Source organism: Furipterus horrens, unplaced genomic scaffold (assembly GCF_987537825.1).
Source record: "Furipterus horrens unplaced genomic scaffold, mFurHor1.1.pri manual_scaffold_17, whole genome shotgun sequence".
NCBI lineage: Eukaryota > Metazoa > Chordata > Mammalia > Chiroptera > Furipteridae > Furipterus > Furipterus horrens.
The window spans coordinates 110,670,364-110,691,060 of record NW_028327187.1 but is presented as its reverse complement, the minus strand read 5'-3'; positions in this window follow the sequence as shown (position 1 = coordinate 110,691,060).

The following is a 20,697-nucleotide window of genomic DNA, read 5'->3' as shown; positions in this document are numbered from 1 at the left end:
ACCATCACCAAAGCCCTTTATTTCTTCTCTTTTGAAATGACTTCTCATGCTAAACTTATTGCCAATGGTCTTGCCTTGAAGTGCCTTAAGTGTGTTAGTGAGAGAAGAAAATCAGAGAAGAGTAAGGCTAGTGAAGATTGGGAGACGAAGGCAGTTGATTTTCTTTTAAAGGAACTTCAAAAACCAAACAATTATATTTTACTTTCTAAAATCTTCCACTCTTTCTTCTTCTGTGATTATTATCTAAGATCTAAACAGCAAGAGACTTCTATGGATTTAAGTTCTAAACCAGACTCATGTTAGGTACACCTGGGATACACCTGTGGATCCCAATGGACTTAAAAATAAATGAGTGAGTTATGCAGTCAGTAATACAAATCCCCCCCCCCCCAGGGGAGCACCTCATCTCTTATGGCTTCCCTCCCCTCCACCTGTCTTTGCAGAGTTTTCTCTAAAACCTCATTTCCCCCATGCAACTCCCTCATTCTTTCTTCAAACAACTCCCTGCAAAATCTCTTCCCAGCTTCCAAAGGCACAGTAATCAAAATGAGAAGAAGCCATTCCTGGTTCTTTCCCATGAAGCTCAGTGCACTCAGCTGGTCTTCAGATCCGGTGCTCCACTTGTTTATACCCCAGAGGTATGCTTGGCTCTGGGAAGAGCATAAGGCTACCAAACCTCATCATCAGACTTACTGCTTCTGTCTGAAGTTCAAGAGTTTCCAATAGATCTCTTTGTGGATTTTTCTGTCTTCACAGATTCTAACATTGTGATGAGTACTCATCTGAAGCCTGTCCTTGGACCACAAGCCCATCCTTGGACCACCTGGGAGCTGACAGTGGCAGCAGTAGCAGAGGAGTTGGAATCTGGTAGCATATGAAAGGCATTGTAGCATAGTTGCTAAAAGTGCAAACTCTGAAGCCAGATTACATGGGTTCACATCCTTGCTTCACCACTAACTAGCCAAGTAATCTTGGACAAATTGCTTAGCCTCTCTGTGTCTTTGTTTCCTCAGCTGGGAAATGGGTTGATGATAATTGTGGTGCCTCACTGTTCTGAATATCAAATAGATTAATCATGTAAAACACTTAGAATAGTTTGTCACACTTAATAAGTACCAAAAATGTTTGTTGTTGTTGTCATTGTTGTTGTCATCATCATCATCCACATCAAGGCTTCTTTTCTTAGTGGAATGAGTCCTGGTTCTGCCACTTTGGAGCAGTGTAATCTTAGAGCAACTCACATAAACTATGTGAGAGTTAGTTTCCCCAGGATAGTTAAGAAGGTTAAATGGCTTACTGGGCGTGCAAGTACCTGAAAATAATAACTTTTTTCTTGCTCTTTATGATCAAGTCTGGATAATATTTGGCATCTCTTCTTTCTGTTTTGTTTTTCTTTCATTCTTTGATTCCCTTTCTCATTCACTGACACTCAATTCTTGATGTTCTTTTCTACCTAATCTCTCGTAATTCTCACTTTACTAAATCCTGACAAGAATGGGAAAAAAACAAAGGCCCGAGTAACACTTTAAAACCTTTTTCTAGATAGAGTGGCTGAAGGGAAGATCCTAGAGGTCTCCTCTTTCTGGGACACAGATAATGTCAGCTAGGCCAGAGTCAGCGAGGACCCAGTGTAAGGATCTTGTTACCCCTCTGCTTAGAGACCCCCGTACTGCTCAGCCTGGCTTGCTGGCCACTGCTTCAGGGGCAGCTACGGAGCCTCCTTATGGCCTGGAGCTGTTATAGAAGTTCTGGTCCCCTTCCCTGCTGTCTGTACCGTGCATGACCACAGCCAATGCTGATGCTTGGGAAGAACAACCATTCTCTTCCCTCTTGTATTGGTTAGTTTTTGCTGCATAACAAATAATCCCCCCAAAATGGCTTAAAACAACAAGCTATTTACTTAGTTTATAAGCATGGCAGTTTGGGCTGCACTCAGGCTGGGTGGTTCTACAGCTGCCTCAACAGGTCTCACTCATTTTCTTGTAGTCAGCTACTACCCAGCTACATGGTTCCGCTTCTGAGGATTGATTAGCTACAGGCTGGGATGATGTGGGTGACTGGATCACATGTTTCTCATCATTCATCAGGCTAGCCCAGCCTTCTTCATATGGAGGTGGTGGCAGGGACTGCAGTAACAGTAAAAGAGGGAAGTCTCCAACACTTAAGTATTTTTCAAGTCTCTGCCTCTGTCAAAATTGCTTGTTCCTTTGGCCAAAGCAAGTCATGTGGCCAAGCTCAGAGTCAGTATGAGAGGTGACTATCCAAGGGCACAGATACAGAGCCATGTGAAAATTTTTTGAGAAGATGGAGGCATAGGTAAACATGAATCACCTCCTTGCACAATCACATCAAAATTACAACTAACCTATAGAATAACCATCACCCAGAACCATCAGAAATCACGTTTAATGAAAGTTCGTCAACTACGGAATTAAGCAAACCACATCCATCCAGACTGGTAGGGTGGGAAGAGACATGGATCAGGCTGAACCCACATCCATGTGAGGTGGATAAAAATTTGGGAGGAATATCTTGGGAGCAAGGAGTTCCAGCCCAATACCATGACCCCAGCCCAAGTTTCCAGTGCCAGGAAGATAAGCCCCAATGACTTCTGGTTGCAAAAACCAGTGTGGTTTGAGTCAGTGAAAGAAACTGCTGGAGTCCCAAGCAGTTCCTCTTAAAGAACTCACACACAGAATTACTCAAATTCACTCCATCTGAGCTCCAGTGCTGGGGTAACAGCTTGAAAGGCACCAGTGACATACAGGGAGGAACTGAAGTGTCTGGCATCAAAGCAAGAGCTGGGGGGCAGCTTTCTCCCAGACAGAAAGACAGGCAGAGGCTATTGTCCCTTTTCTGAATCTTTCCCCTGAGTTCCAGAGAGCTGGCAGGTGGGTGCCAGATCTGAGACTCCATTAACCTGGCTAACACTGTTTGCCCTGCCCTGGAGATTTCCTGAGGCTCTGTTCCACCCAACTTATGGGCCCATCCAAGCTGTTAACAGTGGCTTTTCCATATGAATGTCTGGTCTTAGTTTATGCTTGACAACTTCCTAAATCCTCTCAAATAAGCGGCAGTCAGCCTCAACAAGTCCGCAGGCCCCATACCACTTGCTAAGAGGCCCTAGGCCCATCACTAGCAGCAACCAGCCTAGATTCATAGCTAAGCTTCATCTTGGAATCTTCAAGCCCAGTACAAATAGCAACCATTTCAAATTGCTTTATAGCTCAGGCAGGGTGGCCCTGGGTAAAACACAGCTGGGGGCTGACCTTGGCCAGCACTGCCCAGAAAACCTCAGAGCCTGCACACCCAGTGGACAGTTACAGACCACGTCAGAGCACCATCACCCTGCCCCCGCACAGCTGATCCTTCACAGAGGCAGAGGTTGGTTGACAGTGGTCATAGATAGTCTGTGCCACTGACTGGCCTGGGTAAATCCCTCCCACTAACCTTCCACCAGCAACCAAGGCTTAACTACAAGAAGAGAGTGTACTCAGCTCACTCAAAGGGCACACCTTGAGTACCCAGCTTGGATGATAAAGGAGGCTGTGCCATTGGACCTTATAGGACACCTGCTATATTTAGGCTGTGCTACCAAGACAGGGATTCATAGCAGCTCTACCTAATACATAGAAACAAACACAGGGAGGCTGTCAAAATGAGGAGACAAAGAAACATGGCGCAAATGAAAGAATAAATCAACACTCCAGAAAAAGAACTAAACAAAATGGAGATAAGCAATCTATCAGATGCAGAATTCAAAATACTGGTTATAAGGATGCTCAAGGAACTTAGTGAGGACCTCAATAGCATAAAAAAAATCCAGTCAGAAATGAAGGATACATAATTAAAATAAAGAACAATTTATTGGGAAACAATAGTAGACTGGATAAAGCCAAGAATCAAATCAATGTTTTGGAATATAAGGAAGGGGGGGGAGGCAGAACAACAAGAAGAAAAAAAGAATCCAAATATTAAAAAAAATTTTTTTTTTAAAAATGAGGATAGTGTAAACAGCCTCTGGGACAACTGCAAGAAGCCCAACATTTGCATCATAGGGGTGCCAGAAGGAGAAGAGAAAGAGCAAGAAATTGAAAATCTATTTGAAAAAATAAAGAAGGAAAACTTTCCTAATTTGGTGGAAAAAAAAATAGACATGCAGGTTCAAGAAGCACCAAGAGTCCCAAACAAGATGGATGCAAAGGGGCCCACTCCAAGACACATCACAGTTAAAATGCCAAAGGTTAAAGTTAAAGAGAGACTCTTAAAAGCAGCAAGAGAAAAGAAGTTAGTTACCTACAGGAGAGTTCCCATAAGACTATTTGCTGACTTCTCAAAAGGAACTTTGCAGGCTAGAAGGGATTAGCAAGAAATATTCAAAATCATGAAAAGCAAGGCCCAACAGCCAAGATTGTTCTTCCTAGAAAAGTTATTGTTTAGAATCGAAGGTCAGATAAAGAGCTTCCAAGACAAAAAAAGACTAAAGGAGTCCATCATCACCAAACCGTTATTATATCAAATGTTAAAGGGACTTAAAGGGTGCTGGGTGGAAGGGGGAAAAGGGGGAAGAATCGGGACAACTGTAATAGCATAATCAATAAAATATAATTTTAAAATTTGAAAGCATAGGACATAGCAACTAGTATCAAAATCTCCTTTGCATATTTTTTCCCATAAGGTCTAAGGCCCTCATGAAATTAAGGACATCTGATATGACCTCTGAGAATTCACAAATTAAATATGAACACTGGTTCCCAAAAAATTAGACTAGCCCTCTGTGAGGTTGCCTTCAAATATAAATGTATGCTTCTTTAAGAAAATCCAGGGAAAAACTTCTGACCAAGATGGAGGCCTAGCCACATTGCATCTCCCTCCACAACTAAGAAGGAATACAACTACCTCAAAACTAGAGACAACCAGAACTTCCAGAAAATCAAACTGCATGGAAGTCCAGCAAACAAAGATATAAAGAAGAAATACTCATCCAGACAGGTAGGAGGGGGGAAGTTGGGGCAGAGAGGACACGGTGTGGTTGTGGGAGCAGCAGTGGCAGCGGCACGCTGATGTAAAGCACAGTCACACATTTTAAAAGTAAGGAGTGATACCTGGGGAGCACTCCCAGCACCAGACCAGATCACAGAGCTCACGGTTCCAGCGCCAGGGAAAATAAAGCCCCATTATTTTTGACTGTGCAAACCAGTGGGGGTTGGGGTGGAGGAAGAAACTGCCGGTCTCTCAGTAGAGTTCACTTGTTTAAAGGGCCCCCATGGTCCTAGAATGTTTGTAGACCCACCCACCTTGGGAACAATGTCCAGGGCAACAGCTAGAGAGACGCCAATCCCATACAGAAGTAGGAGAAGTGCCTGGAAAAGGGGCAAGTGCTGAACAAGTGGCATTGTTCCCTCTCAGACCCCTCCCCCACATACAGCGCCAACGTGGTGAAATGGGTCGCCCATACTGACAAATACCTAAGGCTACACCCTTACAATGTAACAGGTACAACAGCTCTACCTAAGACACAGAGGCAAACAAACACAGGTGCCTGTCAAAATGAGGAGACAGAGAGGTATGGCCCAAGAGAAGAAACGGATCAAGGCTCCAGTGGGAGAACTAAGCGATGAGGAGATAGCCAACCTAACAGAGAAGGAGATAGTCAACCTTAACAGACCTAGAGTTCAAAACACTGGTGATAAAAATGCTCACAGGCTTGACAGATATGCTTAAGTATGGCAAACGCATAAGGGAAGAAGTGAAGTCTATGCTAAATGAAATGAAGGAAAATTCACACAAAAACAATGGTGAAGGGAAGGAAACTGGGGTTCAAATCAATGATTTGGAACATAAGGAAGAAAAAAACAGTCAACCAGTACATAATGAGGAAACAACACTTGAAAAAAATGAGAAGAGGCTTAGGAATCTCTGGGACAACTTTAAATGTGCCAACATCTGAACCATAGGGGTGCCAGAAGGAGAGGAGGAAGAGCAAGAAATTGAAAACTTATGTGAGAAAATAACGAAGGAAAACTTCCCAAATTTGGTGAAGGAAATAGGCATACATGTCCAGGAAGCACAGAGAGTCCCAAACAAGCCAAACCCAAAGAGGACCACACCAAGACACATCATAATTAAAATGCCAAAGCTGAAAGATAAAGAGAGAATCTTAAAAGCAGCAAGAGAAAAGCAGAGAGTTATCTACAAAGGGGTGCCTATAAGACTATCAGCTGATTTCTCAAAAGAAACTTTGCAGACAAGAAGGGACTGGCAAGAAGTATTCAATGTGATGAAAAGCAAGGACCTACAACCAGGATTACTCTATCCAGCAAAGCTATCATTTAGAATGGAAGGGCAGATGAAGTGCTTCCCAGACAAGGTAAAGCTAAAGGAGTTCATCATCGCCAAGCCATTTTTATATGAAATCTTAAAAGGACTTATTTAAGAAAAATAAAATCAAAATTATGAACATTAAAATGACAACAAACTCACAACTATCAACAACTGAATCTAAAAAATAAAAACAAAATCCAACTAAGCAAACCAGAATAGGAACAGAATCACAGGTATGGGGATGATTTGGAGGGTTATCAGCTGGGAGGGGAAGGAAGAGAAATGGGGAAATGGTGTAGGGATTAAGAAGCATAATTAGTACAAAATAGACAGGGTGATTTAAGAATAATATAGGAAAGGGTGAAGCCAAAGAACTTATATGCATAATCCATGGACATGAACTAAGTGAGGTGGGATTGCTTGCAGGAAGGGAGGTGGTGGGTGGGAGGGAGCAAAAAGAAAAAAAATGGGACTACTGTAATAACATATTCAGTAAAATATACTTAAAAAGAAAAGAAAAGAAAATCCAGGCTTTGAAAACACCTACATTAGCAGTGGTGCTTTACTCCTTTTATTCACCGGTCAGAAGGTATTGGGTTGGCCAAAAAGTCTATTATGTTTTTTTTCCTTAAAATAAAACACATTTTTTTATTTTCACCAATAACTTTATTGATTTGGATATTTTGAGTATGTCTGATGATATCTGCTGCTACTGGCTTCTAGTGGGTGGAGACCAGGAGATGCTCCTAAATATCTTCCAATGCATGAGACAGCCCCACAGCAAAGGATTATTTGGCCAAAGTGTCAATAGTACCAAGAAACTTCCCAAACAACTTTTGACACACTCTATCAGTCACAGCACCTTCCCCATATACTGCACAATTTTTGTGTGTGTGTTTCAGTTGCGTTTTTATTTTTCTTGAAATAATAAAACACAATACGTCAAAAAATGTTGCTTATTTTCTTCCATCTTCAATATTAAAATGGCTGCACAAAAATTCACCAATTTTGATGCTTTTCAAAATGCATGCTGATATGACAGCTGTCACAATACAATCTAACAAAATTGTTTCAAAGAAAGTTAAAGACAACTAAGCGCTACTAGAGCCATCCTATGGAAAAAACTAAACAAACTTTTTGGCCAACCCAACAGTTACAAACTCCTTTCAGAATCTGATGAAACCCTAGTACCTTCTCCTTAGAGAAATTCACCTTGACATTTAGACACAGTGTTGCTTATAATTTCATGGTACTCACAGATTCTCTGAAGCCAATCCCCAATTTAAGGAACCTTTGGTCGCCGTGAGAATATATCCAGTTTTGTAAAAGAATTCCTCTGAACCCAAAACTATTTGCCATCGGCTTGCTTTTTTAAAGGAAGTCTTACTGTTTTAAGTTATTCATAAGTTATCACTACTTTGTATTTATCCTGAACACTTCCAAAAATATCATTTCATTTAGTTAGGTTGCTCTACAATGTAGGAAAAATTCAATTTCCACCTGTCTTCAGGACTTTCATGAATGAAAGGCCAGATGAGCTTTTTAGGTGTCTTTTTTATATCTGTTCGAGCTGATTCTAACATAATGACACTAGTCTAGAGAATGCAGCCAAGCCCAGTGAAAATGTAAGGGCCTTTAGAACATGTGTGAGTAGATTGTCTATGCATTAAAATCATTCTCTTTTAAGTATTTTTCTAAATGAAGTTCTAAAGTTTAAGGACTTTATCATGTTATTTCAGGGTGCCTTTGGTTGGAAGTGACAGATGACTCAACTAAAATGGGCCTAAACAATCAGATAGGTTGGATGTAGGGTTGGTGGAGTCAGGGGCTCAACAATATGGTGGCTCTAGTTCCATTTATTTAATATTCTCTTGTATTTCCCTCAAGATTCCAAGAGGATTGTGGCAATTCTGGCTGTTGCATGCAGTTGACAATGTGCACAAGTGGAAAAAGGAAGATCCCTTTTCATTGGCAAGGCAAACCTTCCCAGAGACCTGCACTGGGCATTTCTTAAGTTTCATTGGCCAGCATTGTGTAACTTGACAATGTCTAAGCCAGTCACTTGCAAAGGAAAGGCTAGCACCCTGATTGGCTTAGACCAAAATGTATTTCTCCTTTGGATTTGGCCTCCTCTGCAGGACATGGTTTCTTCTTGAAGGGTTAAAAAAATCAGTGTGTTCTTGATGAGAAGAGAGGATCAACTGGCCATTGGCTGAACAATCCACAGTGTCTGCCATAGTGCTCTGTTGCTTAATAGTCATTATGAATGGGTAACCTGACCTTTCCTGGAACAAGAGAGAACACTTTTGCTAACATAAGTCATGCGAGAAGGGATCCTAAAACGTCACAAAGGCTGAACCTGAACAGTTGGGAAAGAAGCTGATGGTTGCCAGAGAGGTGGAAACAAAGTATAATGGCTCAAACATGAGGGAATGAAGCATAAGACAGTGTGTAGAAGAGGGTAGTAATATACGTTGGGGGGAAGGGTGAATGTAGTGCAGAAAAGAGATCAAGGACAAAGCACCAGGATTAAATAAGAAAATGATTACAGAGGTGAATAGCAAGGGTCTCCCACACTGCATTTGGCAATATGGCAGAAGAAAGACTTTGAAGGGGAAGGGTACAGTCACAGGTTAGAGGGTGGGACCAACACATTGAGCAGCTCCCCTGTGCCTAGCATGGGCTGCCTATGTAGAGCCCAGCTTCTGATCTGCAGTCCTTTTAGGGTGCTCTGGTCCACTTCCAACTCCCAATGTCAACGTCTATGTGTCTGAGGGCTCATTTCCACCCCCTTCCACCCTCAAGACTGTGGAAAGATGGGAGAATTAACACCCTCCTGAGTAGCCCTCAAGTAGTGACCCTCAGGAATAAATATCCCATTTCCTTCAACTGTTTTTTTTGGATAATTCTAAGATGAGGGCTTAACACAGTTTCCCAGTTTTCCTGGGGGTGAGGTTTCAGTTGCCCACTGACAGCTTGCTTAACAGCACAACTTTGCTTCATTTCTCCCACTTCCCTATGTCTTCACCTCCAAATAAACTAGCTCCATCCCAAAGCCTTGTATCATGATCTGCTTTATACACATTATTTTGTCCAATCACTACAACAACCCTAAGGGTAGTAGGTATTATCAGCTCCAATTGATAGACGAGGTACTAGACTCAGGCACGTCAAGTCATCTTCTCAAGTTCATTCAGCTGGTAAATGGCAATGCTCAGGTTGAAATCCGGGTCTGTGTGGTGAAAGCCCATGCTCTTTTTACCTAATAACAATCTGTATCTTGGTGATATATTTTTGTAATTCTTGCCCGAGGGTATGATTTTTTTTTTTTTTTTTTTTTTTTTTTTAGGGAGAGAGTCGGGGATAGGGGGAGAGAGAGAGAGAAATTGGTTGCCTCCTACACATGCCACGACAGGGCATCAATCCCACAACCTAGGTATGTGCCCTGACTGGGAATTGAACCCACAGCATTTTTGGTATACAATACAATGCTCCAACAAACTGAGCCACCCAGCCAGGGCTGTATCTTGGTGATATTGAACAAGACACTAATGCAAAGACTGGAGATACTGGATAAAGCCAAAAACTGTGGGGTTGCTGCACCACCTATCCACAACCTGCCCCAGGCGGCAGCTTGTTGCTTTTGGGTTTCCATCTATCAGGTCTTTCCAGACTAAAGCTCAAGAAATTGATGCAACATACCTGTTTGTGCACATGGTGAGATGAAGCTGATCAGACCATGATCATGCACAGTGAATCAGGGCATCCATGGGAAACATGGAAACTGGCTTCAAATTCCAGTTGGAATCAGAACTGATATGAGACCTCAAGGTCTGACTGACCATTGTCTAGATCTCTGACTATATAGAAGAACTTTCCAGGCAAGAACTTCACAAGTGATATGCTTCATACATGGCTGAGCTAGAGACAGTATCATGGACAGCTCAGGAGATGGATTTTGGAGTCAGCCATGCCTGGACCAAAATCTTCTTCTGCCATTTTCTAAGTTTCCAGCACACTAGCAACTTCCCACCTCAAGAGGCTGAATGTCTGTTTCCTGTGAGTACTTTCTGATACCACTGAAGTCTGCTCACTGCGGTGCGGGTGAGTTAACATCCCTCAACCAATGAGGAGTATTAGTCAGTATAAATGCTGAAGTCTTTCCATTATCTAGATGGATGATTCTGAGGCATGTTCTACATAGTTTATCAAAGGATCCCCAGCAGAGTTGAGTCTCAGTTGCCCAGAGCTGTAACCCATTCATTTATGAGCTCATTTATTGGTTTTGTCCTTTCCCTTTGTCACTGTCGCCAAGTTGCTTAATTATCTTAAGCCTGTGAGATTAGGATTACATCTTCAGCATGGGGCTGTTAAGAGGATTAAATGAACTTCTATCAATAGAGTGATCTGTACATGATAACCGCTCGATAGGAACATGGTGGTTGTTAAATTATTGATCTCTTCTTTTCAGCCTTTAGGCTCCATCTCTGAAGTTCCAGTTCCTCCACTAGGTGGCAGAATATCAACATTCATCATCCATGGAAGGCAGGCCTCTTAGAAAGAGTAAGTAAAATAAGTAAATTAGAGACCCCGAGGGACTATGGTCAGTGTGACATGAGAAAGGCAAGCCTATGATTAAAACCAAATCCAAATAAAGAAAGCAGTGCCCTGAAATTCCAGCCTTAGTCAGATCGGTGTCTGATTTAAGGCTTTGAAAGGTAGAGACTGTTGGATGAATTCCCAAAGCAACATGGGGAACCTGCATGAGAGAAGCAGGTGGAGTCTGTTTGCAAGAAATTGCTGGGTGCTGTTTTCCCATGCCTGGGGTAATCCTAAGTCATGGGAGATGACTAGGAGTTGGAGGAATGGCAAGGAGCCAGGGAAAAACCAAACAATCAGCTGAACAAAGTAGATCTTGATAAGAGTCTGCGTGATCCTCTAGTCAGCTTTGGGACAAAAATCTTTCAGGATTATATGGTATTTCTTTGGGAAAAATATTTGCATCATTGGACAAACCATATCAATTGAGGATTAATCAACTCCCTGGTTAAAGTGCTAGGAGAATGGGGTATTTGTCTACTGGCTTCAATCCATCATTGGTTGAGAATTTACCCTGGGTCATTAACTCCACCATACCTATAAGGAGTTAAGATGCAGGAATTTGAAGTAGGAAGCTATTGGCATATTATAAACTGTCTGCTGTATCTGCTGATTAACTTAGGTGGGCAAACAAGTTATGGTGGGGGGGCATCAAATGACTGCTTCTCAGATTTTAGTGTATACACAAATCACCTGGGCATCTGGTTAAAATTGCAGATTTGATTCTGTAGGTCTTGGATGATGCCTAATATTCTACACTTTTTTTCTTTCGATTTTATTTTGCATTGCTTTCAGGTGTACATCTTAGTGGTTAGACAATCATATATTTTACATAGTATTCCCCTCGATATTTTCAATACCCCAACTGGCTCCATATATAGTTATCACAATATTATTTACTATACAGTATACCCTATACTTCCCTGTGACTATTCTATAACTACCAGTTTGTGCTTCTTATCCCTTTCATCTCTTTCACCCAGTCCCCGAATGCCCCTCCCCACTGGCAACCACCAGTTTGCTCATTTATTTTGTTCTTTAGGTTTCACATCTAAGTGAAATCATATGGTATTTGTCTTTCTCTGACTGACATTTCACTGGGCATAATATCCTCTAGGTCCATCCATGCTCTCACAAATGGTAAGATTTCCTTCTTTTTTATGTCTGAGCAAAACTTTATTGTGTAAATGTACCACAGCTTTTTTTACCCACTCATCTATTGATGGGTATTTGGGTTGTTTCAATAGCTTGGCTATTGTAAATAATGCTGCAATGAACTAGTATTTTAGATTTCTTTGGATAGATCCCCAGAAGTGGAATCACTGGGTCATACATCATTCATTTTTAATTTTTTGAGGAAACTCCATACTGTTTTTCAAAGTGCTATAACAATCTGCATTCCCACCAATAGTGCATGAGAGATTCTGCATTTTTAACAAACTCCCAGATGATGTTGAAGATGCTGGTACACAGATCATATTTAAAGAAGCAAAGGCTACACAATTCTTTAAGCCACTCCTGCTATTTCTTTCATCATATCACATCATTATTAACCCCAAATAACAGTGCAGGCACCAGGGTCCCCGAGCTTTGGCCTTTCTCTTTCTGGACTTCAGTGTCTTCATCTTCAAAATGGAGGGCTTGGATTAGAGGAGGTAACTGGAGAGGTTGATGGGGAGAAGAGAGGAGGGAAAAGTTTTAAAGTAGCATTTCAATATTTAGAAGACATTGAGATTTTTTAAAAATAAAACTTGAACAGAGGGAAGTAGGAACAAAACTTTTGGGCTGGCTAATATGCACAGATGATAATTCCATTTTCCTAAAAGATCCCTATCTCCTGGGAGTTGGGGATGATATTGTAGTTTCCTGCGGGGTGGCCTAGACATTTTTGTTTTTATATAAAGAGGTTATTGCTTTTAAAAGGTTGAAAAGAGGGAGGGGGGAAATTGGGACAATTGTAATAGCATAAACAATAACAATTTTTTTAAAGGTTGACAAAGACTGGATTTAGTGATCTGTGAGACCTCATCCAGGTCTAATATCTTTCCACTAAGTTTTATATAAACCTATTATATTATTGTATCAACTTACTGATTTATGTCTGTCTCCCCTACTGGCCTGGAAGCTTGTCTAGCCAGGGATTCATCTCTATCACCCACTCTAGTGCCTGGCACACAGTGGATGCTTAGTATATCCCATACATGAATGAATCTATAGATTTCTTCCAGGTCTAAAAAAAAAAAAATCATGACGCCATGAGGCTGAGCCATACGCTGGCTTTTTGGAAAGGGTCTTTTAAGGTATTTTATGACCGATGTGGTAATAACTCCTTTGAAGTTTTATTGTAACAGAATTCTAGCCACATACAAACCCATGTCCAGTATTTAATAACCCTGTAAATTAATGTGAGTTGTTTCAGAGCATATACCATTTAGTGACATCCCAGTGATGATTCTTTGGCTGGAGAACTGTTTGAAAATGGTCCTTTGGAGTAAGAAACATCTGCCCTGGTTTGCCGTGGACGAGGAGTCTGTGGAGTACATTCTGATGGGCTCTGCCTGATTGAACTTGCCAGGGAGAGGCGGAGGCACCACTAATTACATGTCTTGCATTATGGGTTGGAAATAGATACACAGAGCAAATGTTCTGGCCCACAAAGCCTCAAAAAGTGATGAAAGCAGCATAGGCTTCAAATTCATTTAAAAAATTCCCAGTATTGCAGAGCAGAGCCAGCCATACAATTTTTCCTCTTTTTCATGTGGTACTTAAGACACAGAAGAATGAACTAACAGGGTATCTGGAAATCTTGAAAATTGAGAAAAAAAAAAGGAACTCCACAGTGGCAAAAAAAAGGAAAAAAAAAAGACATAGACAGTTACATTGGTAACATGTGATTTTCACTGTAGGTATTAATTAGTAACTCTTCAGGTCCTTGATATGCTTGAAACAGGTCAGCATCATTGCTTGACTTATGCAAACTTGATTGCACTTAGTTAACTTGCTCTTCTTCAGGTAGGTCTTAGTTATACAATGTCCGAAGAGACCTTCCTAAACAGGAAGAAGGTAGTAAAAAACAGCAAGCAGAATAAGAGGCCCAACTGGGCAATGAGTGGGAGCCAGGAAGGGTCTCCCGCATAGGTTTGAAAGATAAATTCTGTAATTGTAGGTAGCCCATTAAGATAAAATTTGGTAGCGTTTGGGCAACAGCAAGCTCAAGAAAAAACATCAGATGGAACGTAGGTACCCAATGGCTGAATATCTGTGGCAGAAGTAGTTGGACTACTCTACCTAGCCCCCCTTGCAATTTGGAGTGGTCATGTGACTGAGTTCTAGCTGATAGAATGTGAACATAAGTGAGGTATTCTGCTTCCAGGACAGGTCTACAAATACCTCCCACACATGATCTTTCATGCTCTTTCTCCTTCTAGCTTAACACATAAAAAGTGTGACTTTGGAAGCTGTGTGCTGAATATAGCCGAGCCTCAAGATGGAAGAGGCATGGGTCACTACTGCTTGGACAAGAGCCACCTGTCAGTCAAGACTTTTGTGAGTGATAATAAATCTTTATTGAATAAAAGTGTTGAGATATTGAGGTTTATCTGTTACAGTAGCTTTCCTGGACATAATTAAATATATAGTCTTTGGCTGTGTTAATACAGGGATTGTAGAAAAGAACAAAGGAGGCTTTTGCTCTTCTTTCCAGGACATTACCCTTCAGAGGGATTTTGTCAACTGGAACATGTACACAAATAAAATACAAGAGTGATGAAGAGGTGGGAAAGGATATATCGGGGAGGATAAAAGCAAGGGGGTTCAGTCTAAAGAAGATAAAACTTTGGTGTGGAGTAAGAATATACAACAGCTGTCTGTAAAGTTTTCAAACTGACACAAGGAAGTGGAGTGCCAGAAAGCAAAGCCAGGGGCAACATTTGAGCTCAATATAAAGAAGACCTTTGTAATAATTAGCACTGCCTTAAAGCAGAATGGCCTTCTTTACCAGGTAAAGCCTTGTCCATTTTTAGTAGATGCTGTTGATTGACCACTCAGTTTCCTCCCCTCCCCTTCTTGACTAAAGGACCCTAATTTTGTTGAAGTGTCATCTTCATGTGATTATGGAAAAGGGACCCCATCCCTAGCTCCTGGAATGGATGCTGATTAGTCCAAGACATTCAGCACATAGCATTCTCTTAATAGCCCTTACTGGACTAGAAGTTGGTACATACCCTAAGCTGACCCAATAAAACTTAAAGGAAGCTCTTTCTTGTATTTCATGGTTGAGGGAGAGATTTTCCCTCTCTCCTGCTGGATATACATTAGGACTCATTAGTCTTGACTTTCACTGGCAACCATCTTGTTGCCACAAGGGAAACCAGCCTTAAGATGAAACCACCACTGAGGATGGTGGAGCAGAGAGATGGAAAGCACCTGTCCATTAAGTTGCTGATCATCCTATGTCTGAAGGCTCCTCTACCTCTGGATTTCACTTTGAGTTGGGTTTTCTATTGTGTCTAACTTTAAAACATCCTAGTTGACACACTATCCCTGAGGAGGTTTGGGAATATAGGTTGAATACTGCCTTATCATCAGCAATGTCAGAGGGGAATTCTAACCTGTGCAGTAGGTGAATCTCTCAGGATAATATTACAACCCAGAGAGTTATAAACTCTGCTGAAAGAGATACAGCCAACTTCATTTAAATTAAAATATAGACTTCCTTACAAGTCTCTGGAAGTATATTTTTTAATGGACTTATGTTGGCTTTTGGCTGCCACACATCCTACCCACTCCTTGTTGGCTCTCATATCTCTTTGTAGGAGGTCTCCCATAACAGAGACAATATTTTGTCCATAGCATAGTTGGATTCCCTGCAGAGTGTAGAATCTTGGATTGGAAGCATGTGCCTACCAGCAACTCCATTTCTTATGCCTCCTTACATATAGTTGAAGCCACAGGACTGGTTCTCATCAACGGGATGACAGCAGTAGTGATAAATATCTTATCTGGGTTAAGAAGATTAAGCAGTGGATGTGCCTTCACTGTCTTTGTTCATCCTCCAGCTGAATGCAAATGACTCCAGGGCCCAAGAGAAGGGTGGAGTCACAATATGGAAGGAGACTGTGTCATGAATAATCCTGTGAAAAGTTTGCTGCCAACCAGGAATGTTTGTATTGGATAGTTACATGCCTAAGGAACACTTCTGTTATGTTAAGCCACTAACCAGGGATTTTTTTAGTTACAGCAATTAGTATTGCCCTAACTAATATATCCTCACTGTGCACAGTCTTAGTAGGGGTCAATAACCATCTCCGTCTCCTGGTGATATTTCCATTACGTAATTCAACGGGGTCCAATTCCCTTTTCTATCTGTGCCTGGTAAAACCAAGGGTTAAATAGCCACTTACACACTTGCTTCTGGGATACTGAATCTTAAGACACAAAGATGTATGTGTAAGAAACGCTCACAAAAAAACAGCAGGACGCAGGACTTGAGCAGCAAAGCCAGGCGTTTATTCACAACTCTGCAGAGTCGGGCGCACCACCAGCTAGGAGCATGTGTGTGCAAAGTAGATGAAGAAAACTAGTTTTATACTAATGCGATTAGCTCCTCCTTCCCTCTCCTCCCCCGTTTCTCCATTACTGGTTAATCCAGGTTCACACTCTAACACGATTAACTACTTAACTCAGGGTGTGATTAAGTAAGGGTAATCTAGTTATAGGTCTTCATCGGCAGCCGTCCGTCTTGAGAGACGATGATGTAGCTTCTTAAGAGTCTATCTGCACCGCCGAGAATGGTTGTGCAGTCCGACTCGGGAGTGACACGGTATCTGTCTCCTCCCGTGTTGAATCGACATCTTGCGATGACGCTGAAGCTACAGAGCCTGGGCAGGGTGATATGGAGGGTCTGCTGTTGCCCATGCAGCAGACCCCCCCTCTCTTCGCAGCTGAAGGGTCCAAGGGAAAGACGGAGTCAATACAGCTTGGCTTCAGGTGCGCCGCAGGAGTTGCCGGTGTTGACTACAACGTCAAACCGCCTTAGGGACTCCGGCTCCGGATTTTCTGTCAGGGTTTACTCCTTTAGCCTTTCCCCTGAAGAGGTATGCCGCAAGGCAGCGGAGGTTTTTTGGAGTCAGAGTTTTCCTTCTCTGATGTGCCCTGACTGGAAGATCGAACCAGCGACACTTAGCTCGCAGGCCGACGCTCAATCCACTGAGCCAAACCAGCCAGGGCCCAGTTATAGGTCTATCTCCAACTTATTTGCACAGTTATCTAGCTACATCTTCCAATTTCTCTGTGTTTGGTGACAACAATCTTCTTCCTTTTGATCCCAGAGATATGTGTGAGGAGCTGCGGAATGTCATCTCCTTGCCCCTTTTCCATGATTCATCTGCTAATTATCTCCTGCTGGTTTGAGAGTCACTGGCTTGCTTCTTTAACCCTAACACAGGAAAAGTTCAGAATCAGATATGTTGCAGGGGTAGCAGAAACTCAAGGAAAAAGACTGTGCCTACGGCAATTGGGCTTCGGCTAAGGTTTCTCTACTTCAGTAGCACCCTTGGGTCTGCTTGTTGTCCAAGCCTTCTTCTCCAGCTTCTCATTGATTGTGTTAGCCTATGATACCCTTATAATTAATTCCTTCATTTGATTAAAATAATCATAGATTTTATTCTTGCTTTCAATCATATAGTGGTGGGTTTTAATTTTTGTTTATAGAAGTGGCTCATCTTAAACTCATCAATTTCATTTTGTTTTAACTTATAAGAGAAGTCTTTCCCTTAGAAAATTCTATATTTATCTCAGCATTCGACTCTACTATCTTAGATTCATGATCTAACAGCAGTTGATGTTTGGCATCACTTAATTTCCTCATTTTGTTGACTACCTGTTCAGATAATCAAGTAGTTATTTATTTTTCCTTTTGTTGACCATTTGTTCTCTCCTAGCTTTCAATAATTATTTTCCTCACTTGCCTTACTTACAGGTTATCCTTACATATGCATTTTTATTTTTTTTTATTTTATTTTTTTTTACTGTGTGGTTGCCTCTCACTCGTGCCCCCCTAACTGGGGACCTGACGTGCAACCTAGTAATGTGCCCTTGTTACAGAACCCCTGGGCTGCTCCAATTGAAAACAAACCCACGGGCTCTTTAGTTAGGGGCCCGATTGCCCGCCGCCAAAATTATAACTCTCCATACCAGAGTTTGGTGAAAAGAAAAAGAATTGTTTATTTAACAGTTATATAGATTTAATTATTTGCGGATTTCTGTTGTTAAGTCTTATGCTCTTTAAAACACCCACAAACACATATCCTTGCCTCCCCACTACCAAACCAGGCTAGTTTTAGGAAAGTCAGAGAAACCGTTTCCTTACTTTCCAAACACAGTTCAGCTTTACCAGCAGCTGCCAATCATTCAATCTGATTGGGGAGGTCCTTTCTGTGCTGTGGTGCCCTCCAGCTCTCAATGCAGAACCGCCTGGATTCTCAGCCTCCTTGCAAACTGCCTTCTTCCCGCAAACCGCGTGGATCTTCTCTCCTTCTCAAAACCGCATGGTGAGAGCCTCTTAAAGCAGCCTGGAGACCCCTTCTCCAAGCCACATGGAGGGAGCACACGAGAGAGCGAGAGAGCGAGCGTGCGAGCCAGAGTGAGAGAGCTAGAGCCCGAGAGCGAGCGCGAGAGAGAGTCTGAGCTAAAATGTCCGCAGCTGCTTATATATCCCTGACTGCGTCATCTGACACAGTGGGCATTGCAAACAGTTCTGACCATTCACAGACCCTTACTTAGGCTCTGTGTGCTTTCCATACCGTCCCCTGGTTCAAGACTCCTCCCATCTGCCTTAGGCTTTGGATGCATTAAAGCCATTTGCATAAGAAAGACACTAGCCACCAGCCTCAGGCATGTGGAGGCATTCCAAAAGCTGCTTCCTTCTCCCCATCCCCCAGCCGCAAACTCTGGGGTTTTTTTGGACTCCCCTGTTTCTGTAACACCCTGACTGGGAATCGAACCAGCAACACTTGGCTCGCAGGCCGATGCTCAATCCACTGAGTCACGCAGCCAGGGCTCATATGCATTTTTAAAGGGACTTCTACTTATTAACCATTTCTAGCATTAAGCTGTGCCATCCAGTTAGCAATCTGTAAAGTTTTTCTGATGGAGGAAGGTCACAGTTGGTGGAAAAGCACTGGATGTTTTTTCCCAGAGACCTGTTTCTGTTACTTACAAGATATGTGACCTTGGGCAAATCATTGAACTTGTCTCTCCCTGAGATTTGTTTTGCTAAGTAATTCAAATCAGAGAATACACAAAAATCTCAGTGTCAGTTACAGTGACAGCAGTTAATTAAAGGCCACATGGATAGAGGAATACAGTTGGAAGGAAGGTAGAAAAGTATAAACACAGGAAATCACAGCCTCTCCTGGGAAGTTAGGCTATGAGAGCTATGAAGTGGGGAAGAACTATTCACCTAGATTGCCATCAGCTGATGGGAAGGAACCACCCAATAATGGTTTCGTTTGAAGTCAGCTTTATATTTTTTATTTGTCCTCAAATACAGTTCTTGAAGAGAATCCAAACGGCAGTGGCCCAGCTTCAGCATTTATTCAGTCCTCAGACATTATGACCACAAGACAAATCTGACTCCCCCCACAGAACCTTTTACACTACTCAGTAAGCGATTCTTGCACACCTCTAATAGTTATTTACATTGGTCTCTGAACTGTGTTAGAAACTCTACCTCTACCTCCCAAGGGCTGTACTGGGGATCAGATTTGGTGACCTCCAACACTGGGCCTCAGTTTCTTCATCAGTAAAATGGTGGATCAGCTACTGTTCCCAGAGTCTCCTCTCTGTTCCAGCCCCCTGTGATGCTGGGAAATGATCTTGTGACCCCTCCTCTGAGTGTCTGCCTAGCTTCTGGATGGAGTTAACTTTCCTTCCCAAAAGCAAAAAAACTCTTCTGCTTGGAGTTTCCTCTTTTTGAAAACCTCCTCCCTCTCCCTTTGTTGGGTGGAGCTTGTTGTCATGGAAATTCTGAGGTTTACACTAAATCTGGCCAAATGGACTCATACATGGCTGTAAGAAGGTCAGGACAAAGTATTTCTCCAAACTTGGTGATTCATTAATAGGAACAAGTATTTAGCCCCTCTGAAAACTTTTCACAAATTTTTCCCTTTTTTCTTCAAGATCACTTGACAAAGTAAGATAGTACTGGGGCCAATTTGGTGCAATTTGCTAATCTTTTTAAATGTTTCTTACAGTTAGATACATTTATCTTAGAACCATCTTTTGACTTGGAAAAAATTATCTCTTTTTCTAAAACATATTATGAGTACTTGAAATTGAACCAAGAAGAAAAGGCAGGAAAAGTAAGTTTAAATAACTAGTAATACTCAGACAACAATAATCGAGTGTTATTTGATAGCACTCAAATAAATATTCTAAACACGATCTCTTCCTAGCACACCTACACACACAACTACACACACACACACTCATACACATACCCTTAGTTGCCCTTCCATATAATCAGATGAAACTGGAAGAAAAGAGTAATGTCCCCCAGAATTTGGAAAATGCTGACTAAGCATGCCGTTTTGATTGTTCCACAGAGGTCCCAGGCCAAGCAGAGAAGCAGTTAGTTAAGGACAATGTGGTACCATGGGTAGGTGGAGGGTTACTGGAATGCTGAGCAGGCAAATTCATTTCAAATGGAGCCTAGGAAAATAAGGCGGTTTATAATGCAGGAATCCCAGCCCTTTAGGTGTCCCTGTAAAATAT